We start from the raw sequence: 24,052 nt of genomic DNA, 5'->3' as shown, positions 1-24,052 counted from the left end.
TCATCTCAGTCTCCACCCCCTATAGGCTTCAGCTCCCTGAAGGCAAACAGAGACCCCTAATAAAAAGTTACCTCAATGTTCATAAATTGGAAAGAGTCCTGCGGAGGGCAACAAACATGATTAGAGGGCCAGAGCACATGATTATTTAGTCTGCAGAAGAGAAGAATGAGGGGGGATTTGATCGCTGCTTTCAACTACCTGAAAGGGGGTTCCAAGGAGGATGGATGTAGACTGTTCTCAGTGGTGGCAGATGACAGAACAAGGAGTAATGGTCTCAAGCTGCAGTGGGAGAGGTTTAGGCTGGATATTAGGAAAACCTTTTTCATGAGGAGGGTGGTGAAGCACTGGAATGGGTTCCCTAGGGAGATGGTGGAATCTCCTTCCTTAGAGGCAGGGCCGGCTCCAGGCCCCAGCACACCAAGTGCATGCTTGGGGCAGCATGCCGCGGGGGGCATTCTGCCGGTTGCTGGGAGGGCGGCAGGCAGCTCTGGTGGACCTCCCGCAGGCGTGACTGCGGAGGGTCCGTTGGTCCCGCGGTTCCGGTGGAACATCCGCAGGCATGCCTGCGGGAGGCCCACCGGAGTTGCGAGACCAGCGGACCCTCCGCAGCCACATCTGCCGGAGATCCACTGGAACCAAGGGACCGGCGAGCGGCAGAGCGCCCCCCGCGGCATGCTGCCGTTCTTGGGGTAGCGAAATGGCTAAAGACGGCCCTGCTTAGAGGCTTTTAAGGTCAGACTTGACAAAGCCCTGGCTGGGATGATTTAGTTGGGGTTGGTCCTGCTTTGAGCAGGGGGTTTGACTAGATATCTCCTGAGGTCCCTTCCAACCCTGATAATCTATGATTCTGAGCCAAGCCGTACGGTACAGAAAGGAGTCCTGTGGACCTGCCGTCTGGCACTCAGCTCGGTCTGGCACCTGCCACGTGCTGCCAAGTCAGGCCCGCCCCTACCCAGTGCTTGGGCCAAAGGACTCGTCCGGCTCTGCATTGACACGGCGCCCATTCGCTAGCGCCAAAGCCACTGTCAGCTTTGCAAAGTGCTAGTGGAGCCGGGACCCAGCCAAATGAACTGGGGGCAGGGCTGGCTCTAGCATTTCGCCGCCCCAAGCACAGTGGCACGTCGCGGGGGGCACTCTGCCACTCGCCGGTCCTGCAGCTCCGGTGGACCTCCAGCAGGTGTGTCTGCGGCAGGTCCGCCAGAGCTGCAGGACCAGCGGACCGTCCGCAGCCATGCCTGCGGCAGCAACACCAGAACCACCTGCCGCCCTCCCAGCAGCCGGCAGAGCGCCCCCTGCAGTGTGCTGGCACAAGCACGCGCTTGGCACGCTGTGGCCTGGAGCCGGCCCTGACTAGGGGGAGGGGGCATGAGCCTCTTCAGTCCAACTGCTGCCCTGCACCCAGGCAGCTTATATTAACAGCACATGTACAGCCCCCAGGATCGTGGGGTCGGCGGAGCCGCTTCTGCCTGGAGTGGCGCCCAAAGGGGCCACCACGGTAGCGCTCTGGGATGTTTATGGGGAGCTCATTGCGAGGCAGCAAATGCAAAGGGGCTTGTTTAAAAAAACATAACAAGGCTGGTGCCTGGCGTCGCTCGCGTGGCCGGACCCAATAGTGAGGGGCTGGTCTCTTTCAGATGGAGGAGTGGGGGTGGCAGGCCCCTGTGCACAGCTGAGAGGACTGAACTGGGGTGGGATTTCAGGTCTCCTTTCCCGCCATGCTCTGATGGCAGGGGGCACACACAGGGTCATTTCCTGCTGGCTAAGGGCACCGGCCGTGCAATGAGTTTGGGCCGCTCGGCCCCAGAGCTGGGGCGAGGTGTTCACGACACACCCAGCCCAGCCCCAAGGCAGGAGAGAATGAATGTCCCCCCAGGGCCAGGAAGGGAGGCAGGAGCCCCGCGGGGACTGCAGGTGCCATCACTGAGCCCGTCTGCCTGGTGCAGCTGAGCACTTGAGTGGGTCGGGGCAGCCCCGCAGCTGGGTGTGTTGGGGGGAAGGTGGGCCCCCAGCAGTGAGCAGATCCAGTGCAGCAAACGGTATATGGGAAGGGAGTGGGCCTAAAGCCATGGAATTACCTTCTCCCCCACAGGGTGGGGCCAGCCCCGGGTCTGTCCGACTGAAAAGGTTAGAGAGCATCCGAGAAGCAGGTCGTGAAGAGAGCTTTGCTGTGGGAAAAAAAAGAGCCCAAAAAAAAGAAACGGGGCTTATTGGACCGTACGCAGCAAAGGGCACAGCGAGAGAACAACGGAACTGCAGTGAAACAGAGCGATGACGGAAGAACACTAAAAACCCACTAACCGGCAACTAAAAGGACTAATAAACCAAAGCGCTACGAAAGGTCCCGGTCCAGCCCGGGTTTGTCTGTTTTTGGCACCGCTCGCCAGGGGAGAGCGCGAACGCAGTCCCCCACTACCACAAAATATGCAGTCGAGTTTCCCGCATTTGGGGAAATCGCAGGGGTCAGCACACCCGCAGTGCAATGGATGAGCCTCACCCTGGGAAAACCACCTTCGTGATCATGGTATCTCCCCTGCCAGGTAAGTATGAGCTCCGGCCGCCCGGCCGCCGCCCGCCCTCGCTCGCCCCACACTTATAACACACGGGGCGGACCGCCGCGCCCCGACCGCCGGCCTCGCCCACGCCGGCCCCCACTGCCGACAGCTGCCCCGACGCGTCCGCGAGGCGCCTCCCTTCTCCACGCCGAGCTCCCGGGGCCAAAGTCGGGCCCTGCTGGGCAGCCCGCCTCCGCTCCCACAATGCTCTGCTCGCACACAGATCTGCATATGTGCTCACGGGGCTCCGCCCCTCCAGTCAGGCCCCTCCCCCATCTGCCCGGGCTGGTGCTCTTGCGTGCCCTGTGGTTGTACCTATTGGGCTCCAGGAACTGGGTGGGCGGAAGCCCACCCATTGCTAACGGTTCCCCCCCCCCAGCCTGAGGGGAGGATCTGCAGGACCTCAGAACCCAACTGATTCCAGGGGACAACTAATTAAAGAACAGGGACAGGAGTTAGGTCAAAGCGTCATAAGAAGGGAGCCTGACAGGGACACTAAGGCCTGGTCCACACTACACTGTTAAACCGAATTTAACAGCGTTAAATTGATTTAACGCTGTACCCGTCCACACTACAATGAACTTTAAATCGATTTAAAGGGCTCTTTAAATCGATTTCTGTACTCCTCCCCAACGAGAGTAATGCTAAAATCGATATTAACATATCGATTTAGGGTTAGTGTGGCCGCAAATCAAAGTTATTGGTCGGATAGTTATAGTGATAGCTACACACAGTGCAACGCTCCAGAAATTGACGCTAGCCTCGGACCATGGACGCACATTGCCAAATTAATGTGCCTAGTGTGGATGCGTGCAATCAACTCTATAATATCTGTTTAATAAAACCAGTTTAAGTTAATTCGAAATTATCCTGTAGTGTAGACGTACCCTGAGCAGAGAACCCCGGACGGTGCCCACTGCTCCTCAAAGGCATCAAGGGAGCCAGTGGACGCCACCCAGAGGAACTCCGCCCGGATACATGAACGGACTAAGGATCGGAAACAAGCCCTACAGTCACCGGAGTCTCCGTCGGCCAACCTCCTCTTCCTGGTTGTGTAGATGGCCATTTTAGCCAGGGCGAGGAGGAGGTTGACCAGGAGGTCCCGCGACTTTGTGGGGCCACGGATAGGGAGTGCATAGAGAAGGAGGTGAGGGGGAAAGTGCAGCCAGAAATATAACAGGATATTGGTGAGGAGCCGGTCTAAGGGCTGCAACCTGGCGCACTCGAAGTAAACGTGCGCCAGGGTCTCCCTCATGCCGCAGAAGGGGCAGGTGTCTGGGACAGGGGTAAACCATGCCAAATACATGCCTGCGCTCACGGCCCCATGAAGGAACCGCCAACTGACATCCCCGGCAGGCCTCGGGACCAGGGTAGAGTAGAGGCTGGCCCACCGGGGCTCCTCACCCTCCAGAGGTGGCAGGAGGTCCTGCCACTTGTCCCGTCCCCGGCATCCAGGCTATCAGAGAGACGACGTGGACCACCTGCTGCTGGGGAAAGAGTGCAGCTTGCATTTTGCTTCTCTCTCTCTCTCCCCACCGGAAGTTGGTCCAATACAAGAACGACCTCCCCTGCCTTGTCTCATGTCAGTTTCTCCTCAGTGCAGAAAGTCGGGTGTTGTCAGCCACTCTCCAGAAACTGGAAGGCCACTCGATCCCTTTTGTTCCCTGCCAAGTGAGGCTGAGTGCACTGGCAGGCAGCGCCTGTTGAAGAAGTGGAAGATTGGACAAATGACCAGGGAGGAGTATAAAAATATTGCTCAGGCAGGCAGGAGTGAAATCGGGAAGGACAACTCATGCTCGGAGTTGCAGCTAGCAAGAGATGTTAAGAGGAACAACAAGAAGGGTTTCTTCAGGTATATTAGCAAGAAGAAGAAAGTCAAGGAAAGTGTGGGCCCCTTAGTGAATGAGGGAGGCAACCTAGTGACAGAGGATGTGGAAAAAGCTAATGTACTCAATGCTTCCCCTCTGCCCCCGCCTTCACCAACAAAATCGGCTCCCAGACTGCTGCGCTGGACAGATGCCATAAACAGATAAGTAAGAGTTAATAGAAGTACTTCATATCTCTTTTGACTGTAAAGGGTTAACAAGTTCAGTGAGCCTGGCTGTCATCTGACCAGAGGACCAATCAGGGGACAGGATACTTTCAAATCTTGAGGGAGGGAAGTTTTTGTGTGTGCTGTTAGTTTTTTGGTTGTTCACTCTGGGGGCTCAGAGGGATCAGACGTGCAACCAGGTTTCTCTCCAATCTCTCCGATACAGGCTCTTATAAGTTCAGAATAGTGAGTACTAGGTAGGTAAGGGGAGCTAGGCTTATGTTTGTTTTCTTTATTTGCAAATGTGTATTTGGCTGGAAGGAGTTCAAATTTGTATTTTGCTGAAAGGATTTTAATTTCTACTTGTATACTTAGGCTGGGAGGGTATTCCCAGTGTCTACAGCTGAAAGACCCTGTACCTATTCCATTTTAAATTTACAAAGATAATTTTTACTGTTTTTCTTTCTTTAATTAAAAGCTTTTCTTGTTTAAGAACCTGATTGCTTTTTTTTTTATTCTGGTGAGACCCCAAGGGACTGGGACTGGATCCACCAGGGAATTGGTGGGGAGAAAGGAGGGAAGGGGAAGAGAAAGGTTAATTTCTCTCTGTGTTAGGATTACTTTCCCTCTCAGGGAGAGTCTGGGAGGGGGAGAGAGAAGGAGGGGGGAAGGTGGATTTTCCTCTCTGTTTAAGATTCAAGGAGTTTGAATCACAGTAATCTTCCAGGGTAACCCAGGGAGGGGAAGCCTGGGAGAGGCAACAGTGAGGGAAAGGGTTTACTTTCCTTGTGTTACGATCCAGAGGGTCTGGGTCTTGGGGGTCCCTGGGCAAGGTTTTTGGGGGACCAGAGTGTACCAGGCACTGGAATTCCTGGTTGGTGGCAGCGCTACAGGTTCTAAGCTGGTAATTGAGCTTAGAGGAATTCATGCTGGTACCCCATCTTTTGGATGCTAAGGTTCAGAGTTGGTAATTATACCATGACAACAGCACAGCATGGGGAGGAGGTGACCAGCCCCCTGTGGAGAAAGAAATGCTTTGGGACTATTTAGAAAAGCTGGATGAGCACGAATCCATGGGGCCAGATGCGCTGCATCCGAGGGTGCTAAAGAATTGGCGAGTGTAATTGCAGGGCCATTGGCTATTATCTTTGAAAACTCATGGTGATTGGGGGAGGTCTCGGATGACTGGAAAAAGGCTAATGTAGTGCCCATCTTTAAAAAAGGGAAGAAAGGAGGAGGATCCGGGGAACTACAGGCCAGTCAGACTCACCTCAGTCCCTGGAAGAAATCATGGAGCAGGTCCTCAAGGAATCAATTCTGAAGCACTTAGAGGAGAGGCAAGTGATCAGGAGCAGTCAGCATGGATTCACCAAGGGCAAGTCACACCTGACTAACCTAATTGCCTTCTGTGAGGAGATAACTGGGTCTGGGGATGAGGGGAAAGCAATGGACGTGTTATTCCTTGACTTTATCAAAGCTTCTGATACGATCTCCCACAGTATTTTTGTCGGCAAGTTCAACAAGTATGGGCTGGATGAATGGACTGTAAGGTTGATAGAAAGCTGGCTAGGTCATTGGGCTCAACGGTTAGTGACCAACGGCTCCATGTCTAATTGGCAGCCGGTATCAAGCGGTGTGCCCCGAGGGTCGGTCCTGGGGCCGATTTTGTTCAATATCTTCATTAATGATCTGGAGGATGGTGTGGACTGCACTCTCAGCAAGTTTGCAGATGACACTAAACTGGGAGGAGCGGTCGATACGCTGGAGGGTAGGGATAAGGTACAGAGGGACCTAGACAAATTAGAGGATTGGGCCGAAAGAAACCTGACAAGGTTCAACAAGGACAACTGCCCAGTCCTGCACTTTAGGATGTAAGAATCCCATGCATTGCTCCAGTCTAGGGACCGAATGGCTAGGCAGCAGCTCTGCAGAAAAGGACCTAGGGGTTACAGTGGATGAGAAGCTGGATATGAGTTAATAGTGTGCCCCTGTTGCCAAGAAGGCTAACGGCATTTTGGACTGTATAAGTAGGGGCATTGCCAGCAGATGGAGGGACGTGGTCGTTCCCTCCTATTCGATGTTGGTGAGGCCTCATCTGGAGTACCGTGCCCAGTTTTGGGCCCCGCCCTACAAGAAGGATGTGGAAAAACTGAAAGGAGTCCATCATAGGGCAACAAAAATTATTAGGGGGCTGGAGCACATGACTTATGAGGAGAGGCTGAGGGAACTGGGCTTGTTTAGTCTGCAGAAGAGAAGAATGAGGGGAGATTTGATCGCTGCCTGCAACTACCTGAAAGGGGGCTCCAAAGAGGATGGATCTAGACTGTTGTCAGTGGTACCAGATGACAGAACAAGGAGGAATGGTCCCAAGTTGCAGTGGGGAAGGTTTAGGTTGGATATTAGGCAAAGCCTTTTTCACGAGGAGGGTCGTGAAGCACTGGAGTGGGTTCCCTAGGGAGGTGGTGGAATCTCCTTCCTTAGAGGTTTTTAAGGTCAGCCTTGACAAAGCCTTGGCTGGGATGATTTAGTTGGGGATTGGGTTGGACTAGATGACCTCCTGAGGTCCCTTCCAACCCTGATAGTCCATGATTTTAAGCTGTTCCCGTGTATCAAGGTGAGCCGCAGCTCAGCGAACCCCAAAGATCTGAGTGAGGCAAGCTACTTTGCAGCAGAGGCAGACCAAGCAGCAGGTACAATGTAGGGTGACACCCCGGCCGGCAGCTAGAATCTCATGTCCGAGATCCCGGCTCCTGTTACTTTGCAAAGTGTGTGCTTTTACTCCGGGTTTTAGCTGTGGGCCAAGTGCCTTCTGGCTTCTCGTCCGGGCTCGTCCTCCATGCGCCTGGGCATCAGCGGGACTGTCTCAGGAGAGCAGCTGCCACATGCCAATCTCCGCCCAGCTGCGGAAGGAGCAGAGGCAGCCCAGACAAAAGCCTCCTTTGAGCGCCGAGACAGCAGGAGCATCTTATTTGCATACCCACAGTGCACTGCGCGCAGCCAAGCGAGTCCCTGGTCAAGGGGCTGGTTTTGCTCCCTGTGTCCCCGGTTCCGATGATCCAACTCGGGCTGTCAATCGGTTCGATTCCATTTCCTCTAAAAGCTGGCGGTTTAGCGGGCTGCGAGAGTAGTCACCCTGACTTTTGGTAGCCTAGGCGTTTGCCCCGGCAGCACCGATGGGTGTGTGTTCTACATACTCTGCTTTTTCTTCAGTTCCTATAATTCTTTTGGTTTTTACTGAAGATTTCTGTGGAGAGGAACATTTCTGAATCTGTACCCAAAATTTTTATGGCTTTGTTTTAGTGAGATTGTTCCCTGTGGGGGAAAAAAAGAGGAAGGTGCTGCCTGAAATGGTGTCAGTGGCTGAAGCTTTTCTGTAGTATGAAAACAACTCAGAGCTCTGAAAATGACTGTTTGGGACTTTCGGGCTTTTTTGAGCTCATCTTGTTAGTGAGATGGTTTCCTAGCTAGCAAGGGCCTGTTTTGTGATGTGTATTCCACTGGCTCTTTGATTTTGTATGTTTTTGGTTATCATGATTGAAGAGCAGCAAAGAAATGCATTATTGTTTGTGTTAACGTCTGGTTTGTCCGAAGAGTGTGTGGTTTGGAGTCATTTGTAACTTTTTGGTTAGTTGTTGGTAACAGCTTATTATTGTCCCCTGAGTTGAAAGGCTGCTCTTGCAGTTTTAGTTTGTCATTGCTGGAAGGTCAGTCAAAGAGCTGCTTTCTTAATCTAGTCCGTGAGGGTTCTTACGCTGCCCTCCTTATACCTTCCAGAAGATGATTGCATGGTTTCCCTCGTCTCCCCACAGAAGAGAAATTGTCCATCCCTTTCCTGTTGGGAAAACACCAGTGTTTTAACTTAGGAAACGGTAAACCTTTTGCCCAGATGAGGGATTTAAAAAATTTATTAAAGGAAATGTTTGAAATGAAATAGACACAGGTTGAGAGGGAAGGCACTGTACATCTGGGGTCAGGCTTGAGTTATGGGGGATGAAAGGATGAAAAGATACATACATATCGCATAACCCGCACAGACCCAGATTGGGGTGCAAGGGTCTTTTAAAGTGTCAGTGAATAAGTAGGTTCAGGTTCACCACCCATGGAATGAATAAGGAGTCCAAGTCAGTATCGGTGGAACGGATAGGTACATGGGTGGGGTGCGTCCCTTGGTCCCTCAGGGAAGGAAGTGGATTATTTCCCTGGTCGGCTGTCTCAATTACTCAGGGCTGGTCTACACTATGGGGGGAAATCGATCTTAGATACGCAACTTCAGCTACGTGAACAATGTAGCTGAAGTCGAATATCTAAGATCGGATTACTCACTCATCCTCACTGCGCGGGATCGATGTCCGCGGCTCCCCCTGTCGATTCCGCAACTCTGTTGGGGTTGGTGGAGTTCCGGAATAGATATAAGTGCGCTCGGGGAATGATATATCGTGTCTAGATGAGACGCGATATATCGATCCCCGAGCAATCGATTTTAACCGCTGATACGGCAGGTAGTCTAGACGTAGCCTCAGTGCGGTATTGGCGGTGTCCGGTGATGTGTTCGGTATAAATGTCTCTGGACCACCTGATGGTGTCGGACACCATGAGCTGTCTCATGAGCCGGGCGCAGCATTGACTGACCCCACATGCTCTCAGAACCGGCTCGTTGCGGGGGTCCCATGAGCCCAGGGCTGCCACGATCAGGGCGCGTACCTGTACTTCGTAGCCCTGGGCTCTCAGGGTCTCAGCCAGCAAGGCACACTTCTACTCCTTCCGTGCTCAGACCTCGTGGAATGCAGGGGACCGGTTTTCAGAAAGCACTGTGACGTCTACCTGGAGGACCTTCTTCTTTTCTGCGTCCGTCACGACGATGTCGGGTCGCAGTCGGCTGTCTGTCCCGGGGATGGCGGAGTTGACAGTGATCTTCCCCAGGGACTGTGGGATGGCTTTCACTAGTCAGTTCTGGATGGTGCTGTGGCAGTGCTGCCTGGTCCTGGAGTGTTGCTTGCATTCACACAGGACGTGCGGCAGGGTCTTGTTCACGTAGCCGCACTTCCTACAGAGCTTGTCTCGGCCGCCGTGGCGGATGGCTCCGTTGAGGGGAACGCAGTTGAGTCGTGCCCTGTGGATGAACCGCCAGTTGGCGAACATGGGGAAGCTGCCCCCGGGGGAGGAAGTGGTCACTGGCATCCCACTTGCTAGACACCTCGAACACCTTGCCCTGGTCTGGCTTCCGCTTGAGGTTCTCAGTGTAGTGGTAGCGGATGGCGTCTTTCAGGGACCTTTCTAGCATGGCTTTGGCGGTCAGGGTGAGGATGGTGTGGTCCGGAGTCTTTACGCGTGGCACCGGTATTCCCAGTTCCCGGCATTCCTCGCGCCACTTCCAGCAGCAGCTGATCCTCTTACCCAGGCATCTTGAGGCGTTGCGGGTGCAGGACCAGAGAGAGGATTGGTTTCCCCGATCTCTCCCAAACTCAGCCTCCAGGGAGCCGCTGAGGTAAGTGGCAACGTCCCGCTCGGAGGGGGCCCTGGTGATGCGTTTCCAGACCACACCCCGTACAGACTCCTGTGCAATGCTGCTCACTGTTGGGTCCGGGCACGTCAGGAGGCGGAAGGCGTGGGTCATCACCGCCACATCGCACAGGTCACCCATCCGAGGTATGTTGGCACCGCCCTGTATGTGGGAAATGTAAACGATGTCCGTGCACACCCTCTGGGGAAGGGGGAGCCATTCCTTCACCAGCTGTCTGATGGTGCTGTCGGCCTTGTTCAGGGGCACTTTGGCCTCAGCCGATCCCCTGAGGACAAAGGAGATGCGGCGGATCAGGAGGGCATTGAGGGCATTGATCTTTTGCCAGGGGGCGAGTAGGGAGGAGTCGATTTGGGCCGTGTCTGGCAGGATCTCTGCGATGGTGTCTTCGGGGGTCTGCTGGACGCAGACTCCTGTGGGTATGCCGAGGTGCTGGTATATCTCTCCCTCTTGAAGGGAGGTCTGTAAAAGCAGCAAAGAATCCTGTGGCACCTTATAGACTAACAGAGGTTTTGGAGCATGAGCTTTCGTGGGTGAATACCCACTTCTTCAGATGCATGTAATGGAAATATCCAGGGGCAGGTATATATATGTGTGCTAGCAAGCAAGCTAGAGATAACGAGGTCAGTTCAATCAGGGAGGATGAGGCCCTGTTCTAGCAGTTGAGGTGTGAAAACCAAGAGAGGAGAAACTGGTTCTGTAATTGGCAAGCCATTCACAGTCTTTGTTCAATCCTGAGCTGATGGTGTCAAATTTGCAGATGAACTGAAGCTCAGCAGTTTCTCTTTGAAGTCTGGTCCTGAAGTTTTTTTGCTGCAGGATGGCCACCTTAAGGTCTGCTATAGTGTGGCCAGGGAGGTTGAAGTGCTCTCCTACAGGTTTTTGTATATTGCCATTCCTAATGTCTGATTTGTGTCCATTTATCCTTTTCCGTAGAGACTGTCCAGTTTGGCCGATGTACATAGCAGAGGGGCATTGCTGGCATATGATGGCGTATATTACATTGGTGGATGTGCAGGTGAATGAACCAGTGATGGTGTGGCTGATCTGGTTAGGTCCTGTGATGGTGTCGCTGGTGTAGATATGTGGGCAGAGTTGGCATCGAGGTTTGTTGCATGGATTGGTTCCTGAGCTAGAGTTATTATGGTGTGGTGTGCAGTTACTGGTGAGAATATGTTTCAGGTTGGCAGGTTGTCTGTGGGCAAGGATTGGCCTGCCACCCAAGGCCTGTGAAAGTGTGGGATCATTGTCCAGGATGGGTTGTAGATCCTTGATGATGCGCTGGAGGGGTTTTAGCTGGGGGCTGTATGTGATGGCCAGTGGAGTCCTGTTGGTTTCTCTCTTGGGTTTGTCTTGCAGTAGGAGGCTTCTGGGTACACGTCTGGCTCTGTTGATCTGTCTCCTTATTTCCTCATGCGGGTATTGTAGTTTTGAGAATGCTTGGTGGAGATTTTGTAGGTGTTGGTCTCTGTCTGAGGGGTTAGAGCAGATGCGGTTGTACCTCAGTGCTTGGCTGTAGACAATGGATCGTGTGATGTGCCCGGGATGGAAGCTATGCCTACCTTCATGCCTCCAGCTTCCATCCCGGGCACATCACACGATCCATTGTCTACAGCCAAGCACTGAGGTACAACCGCATCTGCTCTAACCCCTCAGACAGAGACCAACACCTACAAAATCTCCACCAAGCATTCTCAAAACTACAATACCCGCATGAGGAAATAAGGAGACAGATCAACAGAGCCAGACGTGTACCCAGAAGCCTCCTACTGCAAGACAAACCCAAGAGAGAAACCAACAGGACTCCACTGGCCATCACATACAGCCCCCAGCTAAAACCCCTCCAGCGCATCATCAAGGATCTACAACCCATCCTGGACAATGATCCCACACTTTCACAGGCCTTGGGTGGCAGGCCAATCCTTGCCCACAGACAACCTGCCAACCTGAAACATATTCTCACCAGTAACTGCACACCACACCATAATAACTCTAGCTCAGGAACCAATCCATGCAACAAACCTCGATGCCAACTCTGCCCACATATCTACACCAGCGACACCATCACAGGACCTAACCAGATCAGCCACACCATCACTGGTTCATTCACCTGCACATCCACCAATGTAATATACGCCATCATATGCCAGCAATGCCCCTCTGCTATGTACATCGGCCAAACTGGACAGTCTCTACGGAAAAGGATAAATGGACACAAATCAGACATTAGGAATGGCAATATACAAAAACCTGTAGGAGAGCACTTCAACCTCCCTGGCCACACTATAGCAGACCTTAAGGTGGCCATCCTGCAGCAAAAAAACTTCAGGACCAGACTTCAAAGAGAAACTGCTGAGCTTCAGTTCATCTGCAAATTTGACACCATCAGCTCAGGATTGAACAAAGACTGTGAATGGCTTGCCAATTACAGAACCAGTTTCTCCTCTCTTGGTTTTCACACCTCAACTGCTAGAACAGGGCCTCATCCTCCCTGATTGAACTGACCTCGTTATCTCTAGCTTGCTTGCTAGCACACATATATATACCTGCCCCTGGATATTTCCATTACATGCATCTGAAGAAGTGGGTATTCACCCACGAAAGCTCATGCTCCAAAACCTCTGTTAGTCTATAAGGTGCCACAGGATTCTTTGCTGCTTTTACAGATCCAGACTAACACGGCTACCCTCTGATACTTGAAGGGAGGTCATGGATTTGCCCTGGATAAGGAACCGCATAGGCCAGACCAGCGCTCTGGTGCCACCGTCGACATGGAGGGAGGTGCACTTTTGGGGGCTGAAACGCAGGCCCGTCCGCTCGGCGGCTTGGCTGGTGATGTCGAGCATTTCATAGGAGCAAAAGAGGAGGAAGGTTGTGGCCCTTTGAGTCAGATCCCTAGCGTTTACGGCCAGAAGGAACCAGCCCATCACCTCAGACGGACTGAGGGGCACCAATGCCCCAAATAGCGAGGAATTGCTTTGATGCAATTGAGATAGTTCTGTGGGAAGGAGCAGAAAAGAGCATCGGGGCTGCGGAACAGCACTTGCATAGGCACTTGCATAGGCTTTCTTTGCCCTGCTTTGCTGTGAGAGTTAACACTGAGCGATTGGTAGTCACAGGTCAGTTTATGGAAATTAGGAGTGTAGAGGGGAAAGCAGCGAGAGGAAGGCATCTGCAAGGCTTGTCTGTCTTAGACCAGAATTGTGCGTGAAGGGTTCTTGCTTTGAATTCTTCCACTGGAGTCATTTCGGGGAAGTGATTCTCACGTAGAGTTCCCTAGTGATGGTGTTTGTGGCGTGTCTGGGAGCTCGTCCTGGTGAGATAGAAATGGGTGGGCGCAGGGGGGGTATGCGTGCGTGGCAGAGTCTCAGTATCGCTTTTCGGCTCTTTGGAGCTAAGATCAAAGTGTAGTCTCTGTTCTTATCAGCTTAATCTCTGATATGTCCTTGATGTGAGGACTGTATGTTAGCTCGATTTTTGAAATGAGGGGGTCAGAAGAGAAGCTTGCTTTGTCTGCCCCATGCATCGACCTGGTATTGCACTGTCTCCAGGAACGGTGTATCTCCCTTAGGGGAGAATCTTTTGGTTAGAAAAACAGAAAATAGTTGAAACTGTGACAGTCTTTCTTTAAAGCAATTTTTTTTGAAGTACTAGAATAACTCGGTGTTTCTAGCATTATTGTTTTTTTAGGGTAAACATGCTACAGTTAGAGTTTTTTAGAAGTGTTTTGAGAGTCTGTAGATGTGATAGGTTCTATTTTGTCTTGCTAGAGAATTATTTAAGAAGTTGGACTCCTTTCTGTTGTGAGTCTTTTCAACAGTATGAGGAACAAAAGCTTTCCAGACTTTGGGTCTGTTGGGGAGATGGCTGGTTTTTTCTTTTTGTTTTTTGTTTGTTTGTATGTTTTGGGGTGGGAGGGGGTGGTTGGTAATATTTGAGGTTACGTGTATATCAACAACTGCATGAGTTACACAGACTTTTCCCCACCCAGCCTACGTTCTATGTATCTTGGTTCGTAAACTCAAGACAAGGCACTAGATGTCGTGCTGCACCCGGCACACCGGGGCCACAATCCTGATTCCTCCCACCCCCCAAGCTACTGTAATCTAAATGCTAAATAATAACCCTTAACTTCTCATTGTTGCCACCCTCACTATTGGAAAATCCCCAAAATCACGACAGTGGCTTACAAATCACTAGGATTCTTTTTTAAAAAAATGTAATGTGGGTTCTCTTTCTTTCCCTTCTGGTTTTCTGAACCAGGCAAGCTAGAAACTTACCTTTCTAGTGCAGCCAGAGCCCCAGAGAGCAGGAGCCTCCTTCGCCTGGGGCTGGCAAGCAGTGGGGCTCCTCACGGTTGTGTGTTCCACACTTTGATCTCACCCACCAAGTATCAAGTGTGAATTCCTCCAGGCATAGAACAGCCTGAACATAGAGTCACACCCAGGTGTAGCAGAAGCTGCTGTAACACACAAGCTCTGTATGTCCTTTAGGGCTAACTCCAGCCAAACAGCTGGGATCCCTTGCTTATGCTTAGAAGGCGTGCCGGTTCCCTGAAGTCCAAGCAGCATCGGGGGCACAACAGTTTCTTCCTGACAGGGAGTTTTATTCCATTCTCCCAGAGCTCAATGCTGATGGGGGCAAGTGTTTGTGCAGGTCTCTGCCTTCTCGTGGGTGTGTGAGGGGGAGCAATCAACCAAGTCTTTTGTCCAGGAATGATTCTCAGTGGTTTGTCTGATGTCTCAGTCAGGGCCTTCTCTTGCTGGAAAGGAGATGACACCTCTTCTGGTAAACTAGCATTTCACACTTGGTAATGCTTCTCTCTTGACTGGTGGCGGGGTGGTGGCAAGGGGGTTTACAGCTTTAGTGCCAATGCTTATCTATCACCTTACAACATGGGCTACGGCTATTATAGGTGAGAATAATGCATGCAGCAACTCACGAGCTTCGACCGACCCCCCATGCTCTCAGCCTCCACTTACCTCAGCCTCCAGGGAGCTGCTGAGGTAAGTGGTAAGCCTTATAAGCCACAGTAAAGTTTCAGAGTTGAGCTTTGCTTTTTCTCTGTTTGCCCCATCACCAGGAGGAATGACAAAGGTGCCAAGAACTACGGGGCCTGTGGAAAAGAGCAGTCACAGAGGTATGGGAGAAAAACTGCTTTCATTAAAGTCAACGATACAGCTTCGCAGTGGACCAAGCATAGCCAACCCACTTTTGATATGATCTTCCTCAGTATTCTTGTCAGCAAGTTCAAGAAGTATGAGCTGGATGAATGGACTATAAGGTGGATAGAAAGCTACCTAGGTCATCGGGTTCAATGGGCAGTGATCAATGACTCCATTTCTAGTTGGCAGCCGGTATCAAGCGGAGTGGCCCAAGGGTCGGTCCTGGGGCCGGTTGTGTTCAATATCTTCATTAATGATCTGGAGGATGGCGTGGACTGCACTCTCAGCAAGTTTGCAGATGACACTAACCTGGGAGGAGCGGTCGATACGCTGGAGGGTAGGAATAGGATACCGAGGGACCTAGACAATTAGAGGATTGGGCCGAAAGAAACCTGATGAGGTTCAACAAGGACAAGTGCCCAGTCCTGCACTTAGGACGTAAGAATCCCATGCGCTGCTCCAGACTAGGGACCTAGTGGCTAGGCAGGAGTTCTGCAGAAAAGGACCTAGGGGTTACAGTGGACGAGAAGCTGGATATGAGTTAATAGTGTGCCCCTGTTGCCAAGAAGGCTAACGGCATTTTGGACTGTATACGTAGGGGCATTGCCAGCAGATCTAGGGATGTGATCATTCCCCTCTATTTGGCACTGGTGAGGCCTCAACTGGAGTACTATGTCCAGTTTTGGGCCCCACACTAGAAGAAGGATGTGGAAAAATTGGCAAGAGTCCATCATAGGGCAACAAAAATGATTAAGGGGCTGGAAGTCATGACTTTTGAGGAGAGGCTGAGGCCTCAATATCAATCTATGTTATGCCCACATCCTGAAGACTGCGTGCTGATGTTGTCACTCCATCTCAAAAAGATATATTGGAATGGGAAAGATTCAGAAAAGGGCAACAAAAATGATGAGGAGATATGGACCAGCTTAAGTATAAGTTCAGTTTAATTTCTTCTGATGAACATTTACAACACCTGTTCTGAAGATGGAGTCTCCTGCTGCCATTTTTTAAAAATTGCTGCTGCCTTGAAGATATACTCCACTGCTGCTACTTTGGAAGAAAATTCTTTCTCACCCTCAGCTACACTCTCGTTGGCTGCTGCTGCTCCTGCATTCGCTACTTTTCAGAAAGCTCAGCAGGAGCTTATTGTGAAGACCACCCTCGGTGCCTCATAGAAGATCTGAACCACCAGCAAGGATGAAAAATCAGTACCCATGCTGAGCTGTAACAACAGTGCCAGGGAAGGTAGGAAAGGGGATATTGGCTGCTGCTAAGATCCAGTGGCTGTGTCCTGTATTCAGAAACTTTACAGGAAGAACCAGACAAAAGCCCTGAGCGAGCTCCTTGATGGGACCTCCTCCTACTGTGCTATCCAGCCTGAGAAGCTCTAGTCCTACTTCAAGGATGTGTTTGATCACGAGGCTCAGACCAACTTGTGACGCCCAGAATGCCTTCTCCTGCTACCCCAGACTGACCTCCTGGAGGACCTGGAGTGAGATTTTCCCCTGCAGGAGGTGCAGGCGAGTCTGACGAGGACCAAAAACACTCCCCCCCCCCCGGAAAAGATGGCATCTGCTACCACCTGCTGAAGAAGCGAGACCCTGGCTGCTTGGTGCTTGCTGCCATCTTCAACAAATGCAAGCAGTTCCACCATGTTCCCCACGCCTGGAAAAAGTCCATGACTGTGCTCATCCACAAAAAAGGTGAACGAGACAACCTCGGCAATTGGAGGCCCATCTCCCTCGGTTCCACCATCTACAAGCCATATGCCAGCTGCCTCGCGGCAAGGATCACAGACTGGTCAGTGTGCGGGGCACCATCAATTCAGTGCAGAAGGGTTTCATGTCCTGCGAGGGATGCTATGAGCACAACTTCCTCCTTCAGACGGACATCCAGGAGGCCAGGAGGTCCAAGAGGCAGTGCACCGTAGCATAGCTTGACCTGACCAACATCTTTGGGTCCATGTCCCACCATCACATCTTTGCCACCCTGGGAGAGTTCGGGATGCCAGAAACCTTCATCCAGATCCTACATCCTCTACAAGGACTGTACCACTACCATCCGCACCTCCAGTCGGGCTCCTCCCCTGCCTGTCCAGCCCTGGTGCTCTCCCCTGGCCAGCCCTGGCTGTTGCATGCCCTATAAATTGTAGCCAGGTCCGGTGCCAGGAATCCAGGATATCAAGACAAGGTAAATAGTATTGTGGATCACCTTCTGCTGGGGAAGGAGTGCAGCCTGCATCTTACTTCTCTCTCTCCCCACCAGAAATAGCAGGCTTCCAAAGTTTAGACAAGATGACTAAGGAGGGATATGATACAGCACTGATTCTCAGCCGGGTGTGTGCCACAAGAAACCTGGGGCAGAGGGAGGGTCAAAACAAAAAATTGCAGTATCACTGCAGAAGAGAGATCTCCCCCTGCCATCAGTAAGGGTTGCCTCACAACCACTGACTCCATGAGCAGGCAGCAGCTAGCCAAGGGGACATGTCATTGCTCTGCTCTGCTCTATTAGCATTTCAGGGAGCATGGCAAAATGGAAGGGAGAATGCTGGGTGTGTGTGTGACCCCATGCCCCCCCTTCCCGCTTCACCTCTGGTTGGGGGATCTGCAGGGCTGAGTATTTAATTTTAGGGACCTCTGGTAAAATAAGGTTGAGAATCACTAGGATAGAGGTCTCTAAAACCCTGAATGATGTGGATGAAGTGAAAAATGAAGTGCTAGTTACCCTCTCCCAGAATACAGTAAAGGTGTGGGAGGGACCCACCTGATGAAATTAACATGCAGAACTCCCTACCATGGTATGTTGTGAGAGCAAAAAGTATAACTAGCTTCCACAGAGAATGAGATAAGTTAACAGAGACTAGGTCCATCAAGAGTTGTTAGTGAAGTTGGTTCCCATGCTTGAATAAATCCTCCCCCTTCTACAGCCTATTGCACTGGCCGGCTTGAAGCCCGAGTTTTACATCGGAACCAGGATCTCTGGGCGCAAACCCAGCCCACGAACGAGGGACGCAGGGCACGAGGCGCAATGCATTATGGGTATTCAAATAAGCATCCAGTGTAGGTCTGAGAGCACAGGGGAGCCCGGGCGCCTGAGCTGCAGCTGCAGCGCCTGGAATGCGGCTCCCGGGATCCCCGCAGCTGCTCCGGGAGCAGGTCTGCGCATTGGTTACCCAGGGCCACGCAGGAGACGACCCCGGGCCCGGAGCCTGCTGGTGCCGGGCTCTGCACTTCGGGCGGTGCAGGCGGGCTCGGGGCGCTGGCCACTCCGGGGTGCCCGCGGGAAAGGGCCGTTGCAAGGGCCGCTGAGCCGCCCTGGGCAGATGTCGGGGCCGGACTGGCCACTGCCCGGAGCCTGCAGGGGATCTCGCCCCACCCCCTGTGGTTAGAGCAGCCTGCCTGGGGGCAGCAAAGAGCGGGCGGCTTGCCCCAACCGCCCCCGGGGCTGGGCTTCGCTAGCCTGCAGCCACCGCACCGCTCATTAACCCACCAGCGGAGACCCGGGGGAGAGCTGGGGAGCACCGACAATACGCAGTCCTCCCACGTCAGAGGAAAGCCCTGCCGGGGTGCAGTCTAGCATTGCACCCGGCTGCTTCGTCTGTTCAAACACCCCATCTCAGTCTCCACCCCCTATAGGCTTCAGCTCCCTGAAGGCAAACAGAGACCCCAATAAAAAGCGACCTCAATGTTCATTCGAACTTCCCCATAAAAAAAATTAACACAGAAGCCAACCAATTTTGATGATAGAAATTATAACAAAAAAATTTAGCGTGTGTTACATTCAACTTTTTTTCCTGCACATAACAAGGAGCAATTTCATCAAAATTAAGCTTGAAAAAAAACAGAAAGAAACGCAAAAATATTTTTCTCTACAGAAAACTTTAACAAAAAGCAAAATATTTGTATCTGAAACAGAGTATCAATAAGGTGCCTCCAAAAACACCACCGGGGCTTAAAGCACTACGTTTTGAAAGCAGGGTGACGCGAGATAGCGCTGAACGAGTCAGGGAACTGTACATCAAAATGAAGGAGCCTGTCAGGTCCGGTTCCAAGCACAAAAACCTGCCGCAAAATAATCAAAAAGAAGTTAGGACCTAAAAAGGAAAAGCAGTGGTTATTTTAACAGGACTGCTTCCATTTACATCTTTTCAGCTACAAATTGGAGTTACAAACCTAAAATGATGAATGAATTACCACAAATATAGAAAAACATTGGGGAAAATGCCACTAGCTGCAAGCGAATTATTTGGTTTACTTCATTTAGAACAACCATACACACTATACCACTGCTCTGCTTTTGTATCATAACAGAAAATCTGTAGATCAAGGTAGCGAGCGTGCGTCAAAAGAACCGCGATTGAGGATTGGTTAATGTTCTGAATCCTTAATCTGAAAATGAACGAATACACGAATAAACCGACAAGACCCAAAGAACTGTTAGAAAAACTTTAATAAAATAACTCCTTACAGATCTTGTGTGGGCAAATAATTAGGAACTAAATAAAAACAGAAACAGCTGTACTAAACAGCGAAGTTAAAAAGCCAAACATAAGTTTCACTTTCCCTAACGCGCCATAGAACCCTTAAAACCACTAACACATTGAACAGAACAAAAAACCAACAATTTTCCTTCAAAACAATAATCTGTTTTTTAACAAAAAGACGTAGCTTCACCGAAGTGAAGCCTCGAAAAATTGAGTAAAAACTCTTCACTGTTCCTCTCCACGGAAATCTTTAGTAAAAGGCGAAAGATTTATGCGATATGAAGAGAAACCAGAGTATAGCTACTGCTCTGCAGAAGAGACTGAAGGCAAACGCGTGTGCTTAGTAGCTCAGGGTGACTACCTCACGGCCCGCTAAACCTCGACCTTTAGAGAAAATGGAACTGAACCTATTGACATCCCGACTTTGATCATGGGAACCGGAGACACAGGGAGCAAAACCAGCCCTTGACCAGGGACTCGCTTCCCTGCGCGCAGTGCACTGTGGGTATGCAAATAAGATTCTCCAGCTCCTCCTCGCTCAAAGGAGGCTTTTGTCTGGGCTGCCTCTGCTCCTTCCGCAGCTGGGGGGAGATTGGGATGCCCCGGGGGTGGGGAAGCTACTCTCCAGAGACAGTCCCGCTGATGCCCAGGCCCTGTCCACACTACAGCGTTAAATCGATTTAAATAGCGTTAAATCGATTTAACGCTGTACCCGTCCACACTACAAGGCACTTTAAATCGATTTTAAGGGCTCTTAAATCTTAAATCAGAAATCTTAAAATCGATTTCTGTACTCCTCCCCAACGAGAGGAGTAACCCTAAAATCGATATTACTATATCGATTTAGGTTTAGGCCACGTCTACACTACAGCATAAAATCGAAATTATTAAAACCGGTTTTATAAAACTGGTTTTATAAAATCGATTTTTTCGCGTCCACACTAGGGCACATTAATTCGGTGGTGTGCGTCCATGGTCCTAGGCTACCATCGATTTCCGGAGCGGTGCACTCTCGGTAGCTCAGTAAAAGAATGAGACCAATAACTTCAATTTCCATTCATACTAACCCTAAATCGATATAGTAATATCAATTTTAGGGTTACTCCTCTCGTTGGGGAGGAGTACAGAAATCGATTTTAATAGCCCTTAAAATCGATTTAAAGTGCCTTGTAGTGTGGACGTGTGCAGCAGGACCAATCCCAACTAAATCATCCCAGCCAGGGCTTTCTCAAGCCTGACCTTAAAAACCTTAAGGAAGGAGATTCCACCACCTCCCTAGGGAACCCATTCCAGTGCTTCACCACCCTCCTAGTGAAAAAGGGTTTCCTAATATCCAACCTAAACCTCCCCCACTGCAGCTTGAGACCATTGCTCCTTGTTCCGTCACCTGGTACCACTGAGAACAGTCTAGACTCATCCTCTTTGGAACCCCCTTTCAGGTAGTTGAAAGCAGCTATCAAATCCCCCCTCATTCTTCTCTTCTGCAGACTAAATAATCCCAGTTCCCTCAGCCTATTTCACTCTATTCTACAACTGTGGCTATGGCTACACTTGAAGTGTGAGTGTAGTCGGAGCGGCAGCGCTGGGAGAGAGCTCTCCCAGCGCTGCACGTAAACCACATCCCTTACGGGTGTAGCTTGCAGCGCTGGGGCGGCACTGATTACACTGAGGCTTTACAGCGCTGTATCTTGCAGCGCTCAGGGGGGTGTTTTTTCACCCCCCTGAGAGTGAAAGTTGCAGCGCTGTAAAGTGCCAGTGTAGCCATGGCCCCAGGTCACACAGGCCTCTCAGCCACTTTCATACGAGCCTCTCATGCAAAGTGCTAGACCAGAAAAGATGGGGGACTAGAAAGAACATTTCACCTTCAATTCGTGTAAAAGCAACACAGATCCTGCTGAAGCTGTGACTCTTCAGACAGTGCTGCTCCATGCTCAGCCCTCACTCCCTGAGAAAGGGCCATACACAGCCTTGGAGATTAGAACCTGTCCTGGCCTTTCCTGCTGTTAGCATCTGGGGCTGTCAACTGTTCCTGTGAGATTTTTGCTCACGGAGGGAGTGTGGCAGGCTATTAGCAGGAGTTTCCCTGGGGTGTGTAAAGATATTCCCGAGGTGGGACTGTTCCTGGGGCATGACACAGGGTTGCTATCAAGGCCTGGAGGACAATGTTTGTGCATGGGGCTGTTCTTGCTGCCTTGGGGGGAGCCAGGCCTAGTCTGGGCTGTTCTCCGGGCACGCGGGGGTGTCTGTCGAAGGGGCAGTTATTGGAGGAGGGGGCTGTTCCCGGGGCATGCGGGAGTGTCTGTTGAAGGGGCAGTTATTGGAGGAGGGGGCTGTTCCCGGGGCATGCGGGGGTGTCTGTTGAAGGGGCAGTTATTGGAGAGGGGGGGCTGTTCCTGGGACATGCAGGGGTGTCTGCTGAAGGGGGCAGTTATTGGAGGGGCTGTTCCCAGGGCACAGGGGTGTCCATCAAAGGGGCAGTTACTGGAGGGGGGCTGTTCCCAGGGCATGCAGGGGTGTCTGTTTATGGGGCAGTTATTGGAAGGGGGGCTGTTCCCAGGGTGTCTGTCTATGGTGCAGTTATTGCAGGGGGGGCTGTTCCCAGGGCATGCAAGGGTGTCTGTCGAAGGGGCAGTTATTCAGTGGATGCTGTTCCCAGGGCACGCGGGGGTGTCTATCGAAGGGGCAGTTATTGGAGGGGGGGCTGTTCCCGGGGGTGTCTGTCGAAGGGGCAGTTGTTGGAGGGGGGGGCTGTTCCCGGGGGTGTCTGTCGAAGGGGGCAGTTATTCAGTGGATGCTGTTCCCAGGGCACGCGGGGGTGTCTATCGAAGGGGCAGTTATTGGAGGGGGGGCTGTTCCCGGGGGTGTCTGTCGAAGGGGCAGTTGTTGGAGGGGGGGCTATCCCGGGGGTGTCTGTCGAAGGGGCAGTTGTAGGAGGGGGGGCTGTTCCCTGGGGTGTCTGTCGAAGGGGCAGTTATTGGGGGGGCTGTTCCCGGGGGTGTCTGTCAAAGGGGCAGTTGTTGGAGGGGGGGCTGTTCCCGGGGGTGTCTGTCTAGGGGTCAGTTGTTGGAGGGGGGGGCTGTTCCCGGGGGTGTCTGTCGAAGGAGCAGTTGTTGGAGGGGGGGCTGTTCCCGGGGGTGTCTCTCTAGGGGGCAGTTGTCGGAGGGGGGGCTGTTCTCTAGGGGGCAGTTGTTGGAGGGGGGGGCTGTTCCCGGGGGTGTCTGTCGAAGGGGCAGTTGTTGGAGGGGGGGGCTGTTCCCGGGGGTGTCTGTCGAAGGGGCAGTTGTTGGGGGGGGGGGGCTGTTCCCGGCGGTGTCTGTCGAAGGTGCAGTTGTTGGAGGGGGGGGGCTGTTCCCGGGGGTGTCTGTCGAAGGGGCAGTTATTGGGGGGGCTGTTCCCGGGGGTGTCTGTCAAAGGGGCAGTTGTTGGAGGGGGGGCTGTTCCCGGGGGTGTCTGTCGAAGGGGCAGTTGTTGGAGGGGGGGGGCTGTTCCCGGGGGTGTCTGTCGAAGGGGCAGTTGTTGGGGGGGGCTGTTCCCGGGGGTGTCTGTTGAAGGGGCAGTTGTTGGAGGGGGGGGCTGTTCCCGGGGGGGGCTGTCGAAGGGGCAGTTGTTGGAGGGGGGCTGTTCCCGGGGGGGTCTGTCGAAGGGGCAGTTGTTGGGGGGGGGCTGTTCCCGGGGGTGTCTATCGAAGGGACAGTTGTTGGGGGGGGCTGTTCCCGGGGGTGTCTGTCTAGGGGCAGTTGTTGGAGGGGGGGCTGTTCCCGGGGGTGTCTGTCTAGGGGGCAGTTGTTGGAGGGGGGGCTGTTCCCGGGGGTGTCTGTCTAGGGGGCAGTTGTTGGAGGGGGGGCTGTTCCCCGGGGTGTCTCTCTAGGGGCAGTTGTCGGAGGGGGGGGGCTATCCCGGGGGTGTCTGTCTAGGGGGCAGTTGTTGGAGGGGGGGCTGTTCTCTAGGGGGCAGTTGTTGGAGGGGGGGCTGTTCCCGGGGGTGTCTGTCTAGGGGGCAGTTATTGGGGGGGCTGTTCCCGGGGGTGTCTGTCGAAGGGGCAGTTGTTGGAGGGGGGGGGCTGTTCCCGGGGGTGTCTGTCGAAGGGGCAGTTGTTGGAGGGGGGGCTGTTCCCGGGGGTGTCTGTCGAAGGGGCAGTTGTTGGGGGGGGCTGTTCCCAGGGGTGTCTATCGAAGGGACAGTTGTTGGGGGGGGGGGCTGTTCCCGGGGGTGTCTGTCTAGGGGGCAGTTGTTGGAGGGGGGGCTGTTCCCGGGGGTGTCTGTCTAGGGGGCAGTTGTTGGAGGGGGGGCTGTTCCCGGGGG

The 24,052-nt window shown here is 52.4% G+C and overlaps 4 non-coding genes across 4 annotated transcripts; 2 read left to right on the top strand and 2 right to left on the bottom strand.

Moving 5' to 3' along the window:
- Positions 1-2,381: 2,381 nt before the first annotated feature.
- Positions 2,382-2,545, bottom strand: LOC115656954. Its single transcript, XR_004001827.1, has one exon. It is a non-coding gene; the product is annotated as a U1 spliceosomal RNA (small nuclear RNA).
- Positions 2,546-7,774: 5,229 nt separating this feature from the next.
- On the top strand, positions 7,775-7,891 carry LOC115656989. Its single transcript, XR_004001857.1, has one exon. It is a non-coding gene; the product is annotated as a U5 spliceosomal RNA (small nuclear RNA).
- Positions 7,892-13,474: 5,583 nt separating this feature from the next.
- LOC115656965 lies at positions 13,475-13,669 on the top strand. Its single transcript, XR_004001838.1, has one exon. It is a non-coding gene; the product is annotated as a U2 spliceosomal RNA (small nuclear RNA).
- A 6,263-nt stretch (positions 13,670-19,932) lies between these two features.
- On the bottom strand, positions 19,933-20,048 carry LOC115656980. The gene has a single exon (XR_004001848.1). It is a non-coding gene; the product is annotated as a U5 spliceosomal RNA (small nuclear RNA).
- Between the last annotated feature and the right edge of the window lie 4,004 nt (positions 20,049-24,052).

This window comes from Gopherus evgoodei, chromosome 8 (assembly GCF_007399415.2).
Source record: "Gopherus evgoodei ecotype Sinaloan lineage chromosome 8, rGopEvg1_v1.p, whole genome shotgun sequence".
In the NCBI taxonomy this organism is placed as follows: domain Eukaryota; kingdom Metazoa; phylum Chordata; order Testudines; family Testudinidae; genus Gopherus; species Gopherus evgoodei.
This window is presented reverse-complemented; position numbering and strand designations above follow the sequence as displayed.